The sequence below is a fragment of the Rhyacophila brunnea genome, unplaced genomic scaffold (genome assembly GCF_057557595.1).
Source record: "Rhyacophila brunnea isolate RB1 unplaced genomic scaffold, BYU_Rbru_1.0 scaffold_4, whole genome shotgun sequence".
Lineage (NCBI taxonomy): Eukaryota > Metazoa > Arthropoda > Insecta > Trichoptera > Rhyacophilidae > Rhyacophila > Rhyacophila brunnea.
Genome location: NW_028233068.1, coordinates 21,455,327 through 21,470,501, shown reverse-complemented (window position 1 = coordinate 21,470,501; position 15,175 = coordinate 21,455,327).

The following is a 15,175-nucleotide window of genomic DNA, read 5'->3' as shown; positions in this document are numbered from 1 at the left end:
TATGGACAATGCACGATGGAATGCATGTATTATGAAAGCATTGCATACATATTATGTAATTGTGCAATCGTTTTATTATGATGGGCGCATCCTGTGGCGTTTGTTCCAGAATCGCACTGAACTTTCAACAAGCGATTTCAAATTAGTATTGACTTCGCCATGACAATAAATAAATCACCAGTAGATGAATATTTTTCTGTCAACGACAATTTTATTATTGTATTCTGTAATGGAACGTAATGATTTGATAATTTGATAATTTGATTAGGGTCCGTTTCAAGTACACTAAAACATTGCCCTTCTCACCATACTTTGCTATAATTATTGTTAAATTATGAAGTATTTTGTAAAAATTCTTTACATCAAGTTGAAAATTAATTCGTTAAGGTCAAAGTTAAATTGTTGTATAATTAAAAAAAAAAAACACTTAAACACAGACTGTCAATAGGTACCTATTATACAACCATACGTATATTTTCTGATAACACATTAATCTGTTTAAATATTGTTCAAATGGACGTTTCCTGGTGATTATAATACGAAAATACCTCTTACGTAGATACCTACACACAATATGATTCTGTAGAAGCGTTTCATTAGGTAGTATTTATGTAACGAAGGAAAAAGTTGATCTTCATTTTTTAAATATTCGACACAGTTGGCGTTACACCTTTATATTGGTAAGTATTATTAATTAGTTAGCCCTACTGTTTTATATGAAATTTTACATTAACAGAAGTTGACAAAAAATTGAAAATTGACAGAAGACCAGACAAAAGAATATGGCGCTCAAAATAAATATATATATATATACATACTGATTGAAATCAATTATCGTCTAATTTGAATGATGTTCAGCATAGACATGTAATTATTTATGGTACGGAATACTAATTCGAAGTTAAGTTTGCTCTTTTAAAATTTAAAGCCGATAAAATACCAAGATCAATTTAAGATCATCTGGTATGATTAATTTCTATATTATAAATGTACTTCCTACATGTTGGTATCTCATGGTGCTAAATACTAATTTAAATTTAAGCTTGATTCTTTGCAATTGGAAGCCGATATGATACCAAGGTAGCAGTCAAAAAACAATTATTAATAAATTTCGTCTGATTTCATTGATTTTTTCTTAAGACCTATATGTTTTAAGTATTGGAACAACTGAGAATAATACAATATTATTTGAGAGTAACTTTCGTACTGTGGCTGTAGCAAAATTCTTATGTCTACAAGCTACAAAATAAATGACAATATATTATATTATATATGCATTTCAGAAATTTTAATATTTTTATTGCATTTATCCGATTTCAATAAATAGTCGAGAATAAATTGATATATTAGGTAATTATTCAACAACCTCATACTTAGAACCAGAGATTATTTTATTGTTTTTGATCAAATTAATGATTATCCTGCAATATGTATGTAGTTATCTTTAAAAAGGGATCTTACGCAAAATAGTTCCATCATGGATTAGTATTGCCTATGAGATTTTGGTTCCATGATAGAACAGCCAGGGGAAAAATGAAACATTAATTTTTGTGGAATCTATTTATTAATTAAATTTTAAACAAAATACATATACTTATATATAAATATTTAATATTTAAAAAAAATCAATTTTTAAGTGAAATCATCAAGGTATAATATGCATGTTGGCCATTTGGCGTAAATACCTCAATTTATCTGTTTGATTTTGATAATCATGCACTACTATTGCCACTCGATTAGTAAGTGTCTCATACTTTTTCTTTATAACTTCAAGGCGACCTGTATGAGCACTAGCTAATAATAATCGGGGTGCCGGACGAAATCAAAAATCACGAAAAAAATTGTTTTTTGTCTCTTCTGAAAAAAATTGCGCAATCATAACACTTATTTTGAATTGCGCAAATTTTACAAGAAAGACAAAAAATCATATATTTTGTAAAATTTGCGCAATTTTTTACAGGAGACGAAAAAGCATTTTTTTATCTCTCTTAATTATTTTTCGGGATTTCGGCCTTCGGGATTCCGGCCAATCGGGATTTCAGCATTCGGGATTTCGGCATTCGGAATTTCGGCCTTCGGGATTTCGGCTTTCGGGATTTAGGCTTTCGGGATTTCAGCCATTCGGGATTCCGGCCATTCGGGATTTCAGCATTCGGGATTTCAGCCTTCGGGATTTCGACCCAAACCCATCCAAAGCTTGCCGGCAACACTGAGTTAAGTTTATTTGAGGCTTTCTACCGATTAGTAATGCAGAAATTAGGTATATAATTTGATTTTTTATGGCGTATTGAAAATCTCTGCTATTAAAAATCTATCATCTTAATAGAGATAGGACAATTTCAATATTAAAATTATATTTTTCCCGAAAGGTCATAGTTATATTTATCGTTGTTCTGTTTTGTCACTGTTCTGTTTTGTCATGTTCTGTTTTGTCGTGTTCTGTTTTATCGTGTTATGTTTTGTCTTGTTCTGTTTTTTCATGGAACCGAAAAATCACTTTTAAGCCATAGTGAAGAAACCCAATGGCAGAAAATGTTGGAGGTTTTCCTTGAGATAAGAGTTACGACACACCTCGTATCTCTCATGGAAAGTTTTATAACCACAGATCTGCCATAATATTAAGATGCATAATGTAAAATCCAAAAAATTCCGTTCAAAAAAGACTACGCCAAGAATGTATTCTTTCCGCAAATATCTTCAATCTGTATAATCAATATTTTATAAAGAAAGCACTTGAGAATTAGACAAACGGCGTCGGAAATGAAAAACTCTTAAATGTCAGATAATATACAAACGACACTTTGCCAACTGCGAAATCACGCGAAGAGATTGATATCTTCCTCCACCGGATTGAAAAAGAAAGCAAACTGATGTAAGTAAAGATAAACATAGCCATGACTAGAGCCAGTGATTTCTCGACCGTTTTCATTTCTCAAAATTCGAGAATTCGAGATTAAAATAAAATTCTCGCCGAATTTTGTTCAACTTTTTAGCTGTTTTGGCGAATATTTTTTTTTACAGAGAAATTGAAAATTTGACAATTTCTCGAGAAATAAGAATTCTCGAGATTTCCATTTTCTGATTATTTCTCGAGACAAGATTTCTCGATCACAATCTTAGCCAAGACAAAATTATCGATGGTAATATATCGTAATATAATGTACTATGCCGCGATCCAATCTGCAACTGAAAAAAATAGAGATTTTCATCGAATAATATATTTTTGTGTCGAATCAACTTAAGACGAAAACTTATGTCAAAGGGAATATGTATATATGGCAATGACAACCCATGCTATGTCGAGACTGCAACCAGTGTGGAAGAGCAAACATAATATTACCAAAACGACTTAGGTGCGGCTAGTAAGATCTAGAGCAGAGGGGGCAAACTTTTTGGATGGAGGGCCAAATTCAAGAATTCAAAATGAGCGGCCGGCCGCAAGTAAAATACTCGTACCATTTTTAGATAAGTATACACTATTTATTATCACAAAAAATAAACATTACAAAAAAAATAATGAGAAGAATGAAACTGTTGCTTCTAAATGGGCATCGGAGATAATTGATCGTAAAGAATTTTTATTGAGGTTCATGATCGAAAATGTTTGTTCATATATATATAGGTTGATCCAAAAATAACGAACATTTTTGTTGCATAATCTTTAAGTTGGTCGAATTTGTCTGAATTAAGGGCATTGTAAAATTTGGATATTTCTTCACGACGATGCAATTCTCTAAATCAGTGTCATACTGCGGATCAATAATTTCAATCCTAAATTTCTTTACATTCATTCCCAATCGATGTTCAACGTAGAAAATAGTGGTTACATAGTATGAGACGAGACGCAAGGAAGACGTACTGAGATAATACATTTACGAAACAACAAATTCTTCAAATTGTAATCTATTGTCAATATTTTTAAAAAATAATAAAAAAGTTATTCGTAATCAGAAGTAGAATTAATTATGGCAGGCCGCAAAAAAATACCCGACGGGCCACAGTTTCCCCCCCCCCCCCCCTTCCTAATCTAGAGAGTCGAGACTATTGTAATCTAATAATCATAATAAGTCTCTCCTGGGTAATGACGGTCTGCACTGCATAATTTAATTGAAATAAGTTGCCCAAAATATATTATGTTTACTATATTGTAATGAAAATGTTCGATTTGTTTGTTATGAAGGTACTCCCGTCCAGCGATTGTGTGGTTCTCGATACTTTGAAATAGAAAAGTTAGCAGTAATACAACCAACAACCGCCAATTTATCTCTAATTCTACCCGAAAAGGTGTGTAATTTAATATAGTTTATGTATCTACGTCTTATATTATTTATAGTTTTATTTATGAAGAAACTAGCTGAAAAGCCTATGCAAAGACGTGCAAAGTTTTGGTAATTAAATATTTTTTAAAAGTGATGGATTAATTGTTTTCAACGTCTGTTTGATTAAGACCAATAATTCAATGGGAATTACCCAACCTATTGGAACATTGATTTGAATCAAAAGGAAAACGCAAACTTACATTGATAGCAAGTATTTTAAAGACAATATTTGCGTATCCAAAACTAGTGATAATCAACTTGTGAAATTTTTAAAACTGAAAAGTTCAATCGTTTTCCGAAAATATTAACATATTTATCTAATTTTATGTATATTTTATAAAAAAATAAATGTGTTTGGTTTGTTATATGGCCTACATAGATCAGACGGTCTTCCACAAGACGAAGCGATAATTTCTTTTTTTTTTTGATTTTATGAACTGGAGCTAGGTTCCGGTGCGTTCCGAACCATTTCGAGCTCTACTGATAATTTAATACAAAATCCACTCCATGAATCCCGCCTTTACCATAGTATTATGGATCAAAAAGTGTTTACCAAACATCAGTGTAGTATTTTCAGATTATGTGAATGTGAATTGGCGCATTTTTTGTTTCTCTCCCATGTCCATAAGGGTAATTAATACGTCTGTGGGTGAATTTGAAAATAAATTTAATATATTTTAATGATTTTCTTTTTAAATAATCAACATTTAGTTACCTATCTAAAATGACTGAAAAGAATTTTTATTTTTAAAACTTTGAATTTTAAAAAATATACATAAAATGTCTGCACAATTAATTGCACTGTAAGTATTGGGTAGTTTAATGAGAGTAATTATTATTACTCTCAGTATCTGTGACATACCTATCATCCCATTTTTTCGAGATTCGGAAAGACCCTCTATACACTATAATAGTTAGGCTGCGGCACGAAACTGTGATTGTCGATCACAATGCTAGTTATTACTTATACTTTGAATACGGCAAAGCGGTTTGTAAAAAATATGATTATTTTGTCTTCAAAATAAGGGTAATATTCTAACTTTAAATGAAGAAATGTAACGTTTTCAGTTGGGAATTTAGACATCAATTTGGGGTCTTTAATTTGGTGCAAGTACGTACCTACCTAAATAATGTTCTATTTTTGATTCCGTTGTATGTGCCCTCGAAGTCTAGTAAGTACATGTCATATAACTCACTTTAGTTTAAATATAGAGATATAAACTTACCTATGTCGGTAGAATATTGGACATTATATAAAAATACGTATTTTTTTTTCTTTTCAGACATCTTTTAAATTCTCAAATTCAGTCGACGAATTACTGAAGTCTCTAATGTATAAAAGAAATCTTGGCACAACCATCTTTATTCATGGATCCAAAACTAGTCAAGGGGATGACATTACAAATAAACTTACTGCTGCTTTAATCTAGCAAGGCGATGTTAATGTGTTCGTATTGGAAACAGGAGAGATTCTGAATGAGAAATACGACTCCGCCACCAAAAATGTTGAAATATTTGGAAGAATGCTGGGAGAAAGGCTTTACGAATATGTAAGAGGTAAAATAGTGTACAGATATAATATTTCATAATATAATGACCTATTCAAGGTAATTAAGGTTATCTCTTAAGATTAAGATAACAAAATAGTTTAGAACTCGATGCAGAAGCATACTTAGAGGCGTAAGTCCCTAAGATAAGCATCCGTCTTTAAGAGACCGAAAACGACATCTAGAATTGCATGGCCGACTGTATCCATTGATAATGTACATCCCGTAGTAGGTATTAGTAAGCAACTATGGATAGTGTTCATTGCCAAGTGCGGGTTAATAATTAATCAAGATGGTTCTGCATCGCGTTCTTAGACTATATGTACCTAGGTACTTATAAGAGATTCTTAAGTTTTTTTGTATTACAACACTTGATGGTAAATCTGTAGTTAAGTTAGTTAACATATAAAAATTAATAATATAACTTGTGCCTAGGTAACATTGAAACACAGCGACAAACAAGATGGCGGCTTATTTTACAGTACGTTTTGTGATTGGTAGTCGTCACTTTCGGATCGCGGCTCGGTCTACGTTAAAGTGCCCACCACCACCCGTCATATATGCACAACCGTGGATATGCACGGCCGCTTTCTATGACGCTTTAAACGTGTCTGAAAGAAGTGATTTTAAGTGCTCATTCCGTCCCGAGATGGCTTAAAGAAGAAAGTTAAGAAAGAAAATGTTTGTTTTGGACTGGCTCTGCTGTCCGCTGACGTTAAGCGCTTTGTGTACCCGCATACTGAGTGTCACGAATTGAAATGGATGAGTCTACAGAAGAGTCGGGACTATCCCGCTCCCCATACGACGCTGCAAATTTCTCAAATGCCGCAAAATTGGCATCGGTTGCTACCAGATCTCCATGACCAATTGGGCCCGTGTGAGGACGGACCCTGGCAAACAGCTCCGCTCGTTCGAATTCCATAAGCGGGCAATCCCAGAGGATGTGTTCAACATCTTGGTGGTCATGCCTGCAGGTACAACCCGGCCCATCTACTATCAAGCCAAACTCGTGGAGTCTGGCGGCGAAGTTGCCATGGCCGGTGAGGAACTGGCTAATCCAGTGCGAAGGTTGGAGTCTTCTAGTTTGGTGCCTGCAGAATACGTCTGGAAAAAAACGGTAAGTGTGCCGCCCCTTGGGGGAGGCGGTCCACCTCGCCTGCCATGCCGCAAATGCGGTCTTGTACACAATGTCACTTACAGTCTTCCTGTAAGGAACGTCCTCGGATCTCTGCGGTGGTGTCAGATGGACACCGGCGAGTATTGTGCTGATCCCCCTCAAGAGGAGGATGACCGATCCTCTGACTTGGACGTGCAGATCGAGGGGTAGCACCCCCGCGAGTACGGCAAGCGCGTCAGTAGAAGTTGTGCGGTAGGCTTTGGTAAGCGAGATCAGCGCAAGTCGCTGCCCGCTTAGTAGTGCGCGTCTCACGAGAGTTAAGGAGTTTACTCGGGAATGCCAAATGCTGGGGGCGTAACCGACAATTCCCATGAAAATTGCGCCGTATGCAACCTTAAGGGCTCTAGGCTTAAGTCCCCAATTGCTGCCCGCCATTCGGGCCATTCTCTGATAGGCCGAATTGGCCTTAGAAACGGCCGTCTTGGCGTGGTGAACGAAAGACAGCTTGTCATAAAGAATTACTCCCAGATACGTAACCCTTTCGGAGAAACGCACTGAGGTCTGGCCAAAACGAACCGTGGACAGCCGTCGAGTTATGTTGACCCGAGAACTACCCCTGAGGAGGACAGCTTCCGTCTTGCTTGGGGCAAAGGTCAGCTTGTTCAGCAACCCCCAATTAAGGATTCTGCCCAAGGCGTCCGTGGCTGCACGCTCAAATGCCGGTCGGCTCGTCGCCCCAACAAGCAGGAGCAAGTCGTCGGCGTACGCAACGAGCGTGCAGCCCGGAGGCAGTGGCAGGGACAGAACGTCGTCAAACAGTATGTTCCACAGAAGGGGTCCCAAGACGGAGCCCTGGGGACACCCCATGGTGGTCCTCCTGTGAATCAGGCTGGGGCCGGAGTCGTAGGTTATCTCCCTATTGCTGAAGTAGCTTTGAACCAAGGCAAAGAGGTCCCCGGGGATCTGTTTCAGCCGAAGCTTTGCCAGAACCAAGGGCCACCACGCAGTATCAAACGCGCCCGCGATGTCGAGAAAAATCCCGGCAACGAAGTCTTTGCCAGACTGAGCACCGTTAATATTTACTCCGACCAATGTAACTCTCTGTACCCTGCATCAAGACAATTAACATCTACATCCATCTCCACTACCGCAGCCTAAATCAACTCACCAATCTCCTCATCATCCATCCTCAAAGTGGTGACCCCGACGTGATTAAACAAAGTAGAAGTGATCATCCAATGCCAAATATATAATACATTGGTCAGAGTTTTAAAGAAAATAATAACTATCAATTATAATGTTTATAACCGCTTATGATAAAATAAGGTACACTTCATCGAACATAGAATCATTCTTACACTATTTGGCAATAAAAATGGGCTTTTCATGTTTAACGAATAGACTTGGGTTGACCGGTCTATGGTCTGGACAGTTATAAATGTACAGCAATTTGGGCAGATATGGGGTATGGTGGGGAATCCTAATCTGTTTTGTTAGCGTGGCCCAGGATGCGCGAACGATCAAAATTATGAATTGAAAAATAACTGTTGGGGATATACTGAAATCTGGACAACAACTTGAATAGCCACCACCATTGATATACATCAATGGCCACCACATATGCGATGTGACAGAATCATTATTTCCAACTAACGATGTATCAGATAAAAACAATTATAATAAATCTGCCTTATGCAATATATACCTAGTCTTATGTCTTGTATTTTTTAACCTGTACATTATGATTTACATCAATGAGTTACGTTAAAATCGTTTTTTACAGCCGGATTAAAACTCCCCATTCAGTTGATAGGCCATAGTCTTGGAGCTCATGTGCCAGGATACGCAGGGAAAACATTTCAAGACTTTGCAAAATACAACATTCAACGTATCGTCGGCCTAGATCCTGCTGGACCATGTTTCTTTTCATCGGAGGACAGCCACAAATTGTGAAATACAGATGCCGACTTTGTGGTCGTTATTCACACCGATGCCGGAGTATTGGGAACTACTGATGAATTGGGTAGGTTCTGCATTCATTAATAATATGTCATTGCACAGTTTTATCATTTTATTACTTTGTTTTATAATATATTTTTCTATTCGAACATTTTAATAAATCTTTCATTTTTCGTTATTTATAATTTAAACAATTTGTCTAAAAGTAATAGGTATAATAGAAATCTTACTTTAAATACATTTTTCATCACATTATTATAAACTCTCACTTCGTGGTAATTAAATTTCACCGCATCACAGTTCGCCGTGAGCTTTCTTATCGGAAAGCGATGACCGTATACGATACGGTCACTTCTATAGCACCGAAATGAAAAAATACGCGTTGTTCTGTATTTCTAATTTACTAACATACCTATATTCATCTGTATTTCCTTTATATTTAGGTAGTTTTTATTACGTATTTTGTAAGCGTTTTAGGTACAAGTCGGTTTACAGGAAGCCAGGCCAATTTTCATAGCCGATTTTGGCAAAATTCATGAATTCATGAATGAAAACCTAACCTAACAAATAATCCAGTATATCGACTATTTTCAATTTTTTTTTTGTCGCTAGCTTCCTGTATACCGATAAGAACCGTATTTTATTTAGACATGAATATTATCTCAGTACTATACGCCCCAAAGAGGTTGGACGGTCTTTATTTTAAGACCATATATTTCTGGTACCACATTTCATAGTGAAGTGTGATACGGCAAACTGCATACGTACAAATTTCCGGACACGAGGTTAATGTAGTAATGATATTAAAAAATATGGATCAAAATTCGGTGCATTTTGATTTAAAAAGTTACATAAAATAAACTAGTTTTTGCGTCTTCGGCATTCATTGTTCACATTAAATTGTAATAAGAAAAATAAATGTGTTTACAAGCTGTTTATAAAATAATTAATATGTAGTTTATTTATTAGGTACCTATATGATGACATTAACATATTTCCTCTTTACAATACAATTCACTGTTGATTTATGCTCAATTAAATTGCAATTATAGCTATATATAAGGATGTACGTCTACACCTACACCTACAATTAGGTAAAATTATAATTGTATTAGAGGTGTGCACTATTTTTATCTGCCTTTTGGTGCGCGATCAAAAAATATTGTAACCACTGCTGTAAAGCAAAAGAAAATAGGCTGTGTTCAAGGCCTGAACAAAAACAAACCATAGGTGTGAGTGAGAAAGATTTCTTCACACTATTACTATTCTTATATTCTCCACAATATGCGTTAGAGTAAAATAGAATTTCTACGGCTAAATTAAATATTTTTTGTACACGTCACCGGTAAATAATTAGGTATTGGTTTGAATGACTCCATTCATTCAAAAACTGCGAGCACATATTGCTAAAACTTTTTTGTGATAAATATAAAGTTTATGGTAATTATTTTTAGTTAATTTAGTATCTAGTAAATATGGTTAACTATGTTATGCTTAAATTTGGTAGCCGCAACATGGTATAACGTTTCATAGTTTAGTTGATAATAATAAAATAGAAGTTCTAATGTACGTTATACGTAAGAAACACGGCTTCATATAGCTGAACAATACACACTCTTTTTATATTATTACTCTAAGGTACCACTGGTGTACCACGAATGTGATATGTTTTTCAATTCAATTTCATTTGTGAATGGGATTTCAGCGTTCGGGATTTCGGCTTTCGGGATTTAGGCTTTCGGGATTTCGGCCATTCGGGATTCAGGCCATTCGGGATTTCAGCGTTCGGGATTTCGGTATTCGGGATTTCGGTTTTCGGGATTTAGGCTTTCAGGATTTCGGCCATTCGGGATTTCAGCATTCGGGATTTCGGCCTTCGGGATTTCGTCCGGCACCGAGTACCTAAGTAGTTTATCAATCAAACTACTGAAACATTTATACTTAGCAGATAACTTACTTAATATTTTGTTTGTAATTTCATACTATCTTAAAATACGCATTTATGCATAATAATATACATGTTTAAGCTTTATTATAATATTGAGTCGATAAAACGCTGAACTATAATGTTATTTTCATTCTAACATCTAACTTTATTTTTAATATTTGTTGTAAATATAAATAAGTACCCATGTATAGATAATAAATTAATTGATTATGCACATCTTTAAGTTTTAGCGAGGGAAGAATTATTTTCTTTTAATAAACATCATAAGGCATAATAATTATTCTCAATCTATATTAAAAATGTGTCAAGCGCGAAATGTATAAGGTACTCGTACAACTACTGAGAAGATAGAAGCATATTAAACTGACTTGCTTATTTACTCCAACAAATCGTAACGTACGTTTATTCCTTTGCGCATTTAATTCAACTGTGCGGCGTCCAATCCTGCCGGAGGCCAATTGGGTCGGCGTCGAATTGGATTGGCGTCCAATTGGGCCGGCGTCCGATTGTACCGCCGGCCAATTACCGGAGGCCAATCGCCGGAGGCCAGTTCGTGGTGCCAAATCATCCCATTCCCCGACCCAGACCCTGAAAAATTTTGCAGGAAAAGTTTAAATCATGCTTCAAATGAATCAGAATTACGAAATTTCTCGTACCTATTTGAAGAATTGCCTTTACGAGCCTTTTTCCAGTTTACATAATCTGATTGGTAGGTACCTACTGACATTGTTTTCTAGGATACGTTGAATTTTGGCCCAACGGCGGAAGTGACCAGCTAAAAGGCGCAATTCTTCTAGGAACCCACAAAAGAGCTTTGGAATATTTCGTCGAGAGCTTCGAATACCCTCAAAACTTTTCGGCTGTTATTTGCTATTCATGGGATATTTTTAAAAGTGGGTATTGACCTAACAATCCAAAAGTGGGATACGACTTATCTGCCAAAACACCTCAAAGCAATTATTAATGGAGGACTAATGGCAAGTCGCTTTATGGAATGGGAGATAAAGGTATCAAACGATATCCACAACAAAAAAATGGCTGATCAAAAAATAAACTCACCCACTACGATATTAATTATTAAAGGTTGCCTCTCTGTAGAACGATTATACAGAAAATATTCAATAATAAATTTGTAGTTTGCAGTGGTGTTAAGATTTTTTAGATTTATTAATTTTTAAATGCATTTATAAAACTATTAGTAAAATTTATTAATGTTAACATTATCTAGTGAAATATTTACGATAAAAAATATATTTTATAATCTGTGTGATCCCAAATTTGGTAAGAATTAGGCATTGTATTATTCGAAAAATGGGCAGGATTAACACATTTGAAGATAATTCTAAAGATACTCATTATAAGCTACTAGGGTGGGTCAATAAGTCCTTAGAAAAGCCGATAGGTGGCGCGACTAGTACTGTAAGCGGTTTGTTTTCATGCAGCGGCACTACCGATTCAGTATGCTGCGAAGTTTCAATCAGATTGGTCGGGTTGTTGTGTGTTTCTCGTACATTTAAAAAAAAAAATGCTTGTGGAAAATGGAAAAATGGAAAATGGAGAAAATTGAGTTTAAACTTGTTATTAAACATTTTAATATAAAAGGGTTAACAGCAAAGGAAATAAAAAATGAGTTGGATTTAGTTCACGGCATATCTGCTCCTTCACTTGCAACTATTTATAACTGGTTAAATGAATTTAAACGTGGTCGTACATCAACAAAGGATGAACCACGCTCAAGACGTCCTGTAGAGGTGACTACACCAGAAATGATCAATAAAATCCACGATATGGTGTTAAGTGACCGAAGATTAAAGTTGAGTGAGATAATTGAGGTTACAGGGATCTCAAAAGGTAGCGTCATTTCTATTTTACATGACAAATTGGGCATGAAAAATATTTCTGCAAGATGGGTGCCGCGTTTGCTCACAGTCGACAATAAACGCAATAGGGTGGTGGCCTCTAAAGCCCTGTTGTCGCTCATGCAACGCAATCCGGATGAATTTTTTCGTCGCTTTGTGACTGTAGATGAAACATGGATACACCACTATACTCCCGAGACGAAAGAACAGTCAAAGCAGTGGATTGCGAAGGCAAACCATGTCCAAAGAAGGCGAAAACCGTAAAATCAGCTGGTAAGGTTATGGCTACTGTATTTTGGGATGCACGTGAAATTATTTTCGTTGACCATTTGGAAAAAGGAAAAACAATAACAGGGGATTATTATGCATCTTTATTGGACCAGCTAAAAACAAAATTGAAGAAAAACGGCCTCATTTAAACAGGAAAAAAATCCTCTTTCATCAGGACAATGCCCGTGTTCACACATGTTTACGATCAATGGCTAAAATTGAAGAATTGAAGTTCGAATTGGTCGACCACCCACCGTATTCGCCAGATTTAGCCCCCGGTGATTTTTTCCTTTTCCCAAACTTAAAAAAATGGCTAAGTGGACAACGTTTTTTTTTCAAATGAAGAAGTCATCGATCGGACAAATGCTTATTTTGAGGACCTTCCGAAAACTTATTTTTCTGACGGTTTAAAAAAAATTGAGAAACGTCTAACCAAGTGTATTGAGCTCCAAGGAGATTATGTTGAGAAATAAAAAAAAAAATACAAAAATAAAAACTGTTTTAATGCTTTTTTCTAAGGAATTATTGACCCACCCTCGTATGTCTTTGACCATTGAAATGTGATAAACATTGTACGAAGAATGATTGTTTTATAACAATTATTGACCTAAGAATAAGGTAGTATTTTTTTGAAATACGCCATTTCTATTGGCATTTCTCAGTAGTTAAGCTACAACATACGGCCGTAGCCATACATTAACAAACGATAACTGCAGTAGGGAGTAATATTAGTAATATTAGTAATATAGGGAGTAAATTGTAAATTATCAAAAAAAATGTCTCAAATTGCAAGCTTCGTATTTTTCCGCTAGGTGCCTCTTTAAAAAAGGCTCAGTGAAGACTTTGCCTTAAGGCTTGTAAGGCACATAATAATGAATAATGATAAAGTGTGGTTAGTTAAGTAGATGTTACTTCATTGCAAAAAGAGTGAATTTATATTACAAATTATCGATCATTTAGGTATAAGTATGCTATATTCTTTAAACCTGTCCACTTTTAGAGATATCAGAATATCTACGGCAGTTTATTATTAAATAAGTAGAAGTAGGTACATAAAAAATCAAAAATCTACTAATAATAAATTTAGATCCAGGGATTAGTTTTTCATCTCTCGATCTCGGAATTGGCGAAACCAAACGAAATTTGGCACTTTTTTCTTTGGCGTAAGATGATTTCTTTACACTGATTTAATGATAAAATAATATTTTTTATTCTATACTGAATATATACAAAATTTAAGTATATAATATTTCTCTTAGTTTCAAAATTGGGTTAAGTATTACCAAAGATGTTGAAAAAAGCCTATTTGAACAATCATATAAACTATGCAAAGATATATCACATACATCAAAACCACAGAGGACTCCATCTGAAAGAGGATTCAACATTTTTGAATATTACAGATGGTGATGAATAAAGTGTGTGACTTATAATTCCGAAATCCTGAGATTCCAGCATATCAAATCCCAATACTTTGGTATTATATGGAGAGAGAGAGATAAAGGGGACTTATCTACTTTGTAGATTAGTACTTAACAGTTTACTTTATTTTTAATGCTGTGAGAAACTGTAATTATTATATCAATATTTTAAAATACACCTAAATACATATTACATAAACGATCAAATTTGTATGTGAGTAAACATGAGTTTGACTTTGAAAAACTTGCAGGGCGGAAATAACAGCAAATTTATACTTGATTAAATACAGGTGGTCTAGATATATATTATATATTAAAAACCTGCAGAGCACCAATATGGATTTTACAAAATTTAATATTTCTCAGTGCAACCATTTTGGATGAAACTGAAATAAATTCACAAGAAACAGAAAGAAAAGCAGAAAATGAGTATTGAAGCCCCCAGTAGCAAACAACATTCATGAAGAGTTATCGATTACAAGGGGTCAGTGATATCAGTATCCCTATACAAAGTGCCACCCTTAGGCAGACTTATAATGCCATCATTCATTTTTACTTTTAAATTTTATGATTTGTTGGGTACCGAACAACCTATTTTATTAATCTTTAATCATTATAATATACTGAGTATTAGAGCATTTCCATGAAACACATTCTTAATCAGCGGTGTTTTTATGAACGTGGGGATATCAGAGGTGCTGACAGGTCAGGTGACAGGGAAAATTACCGCCATTG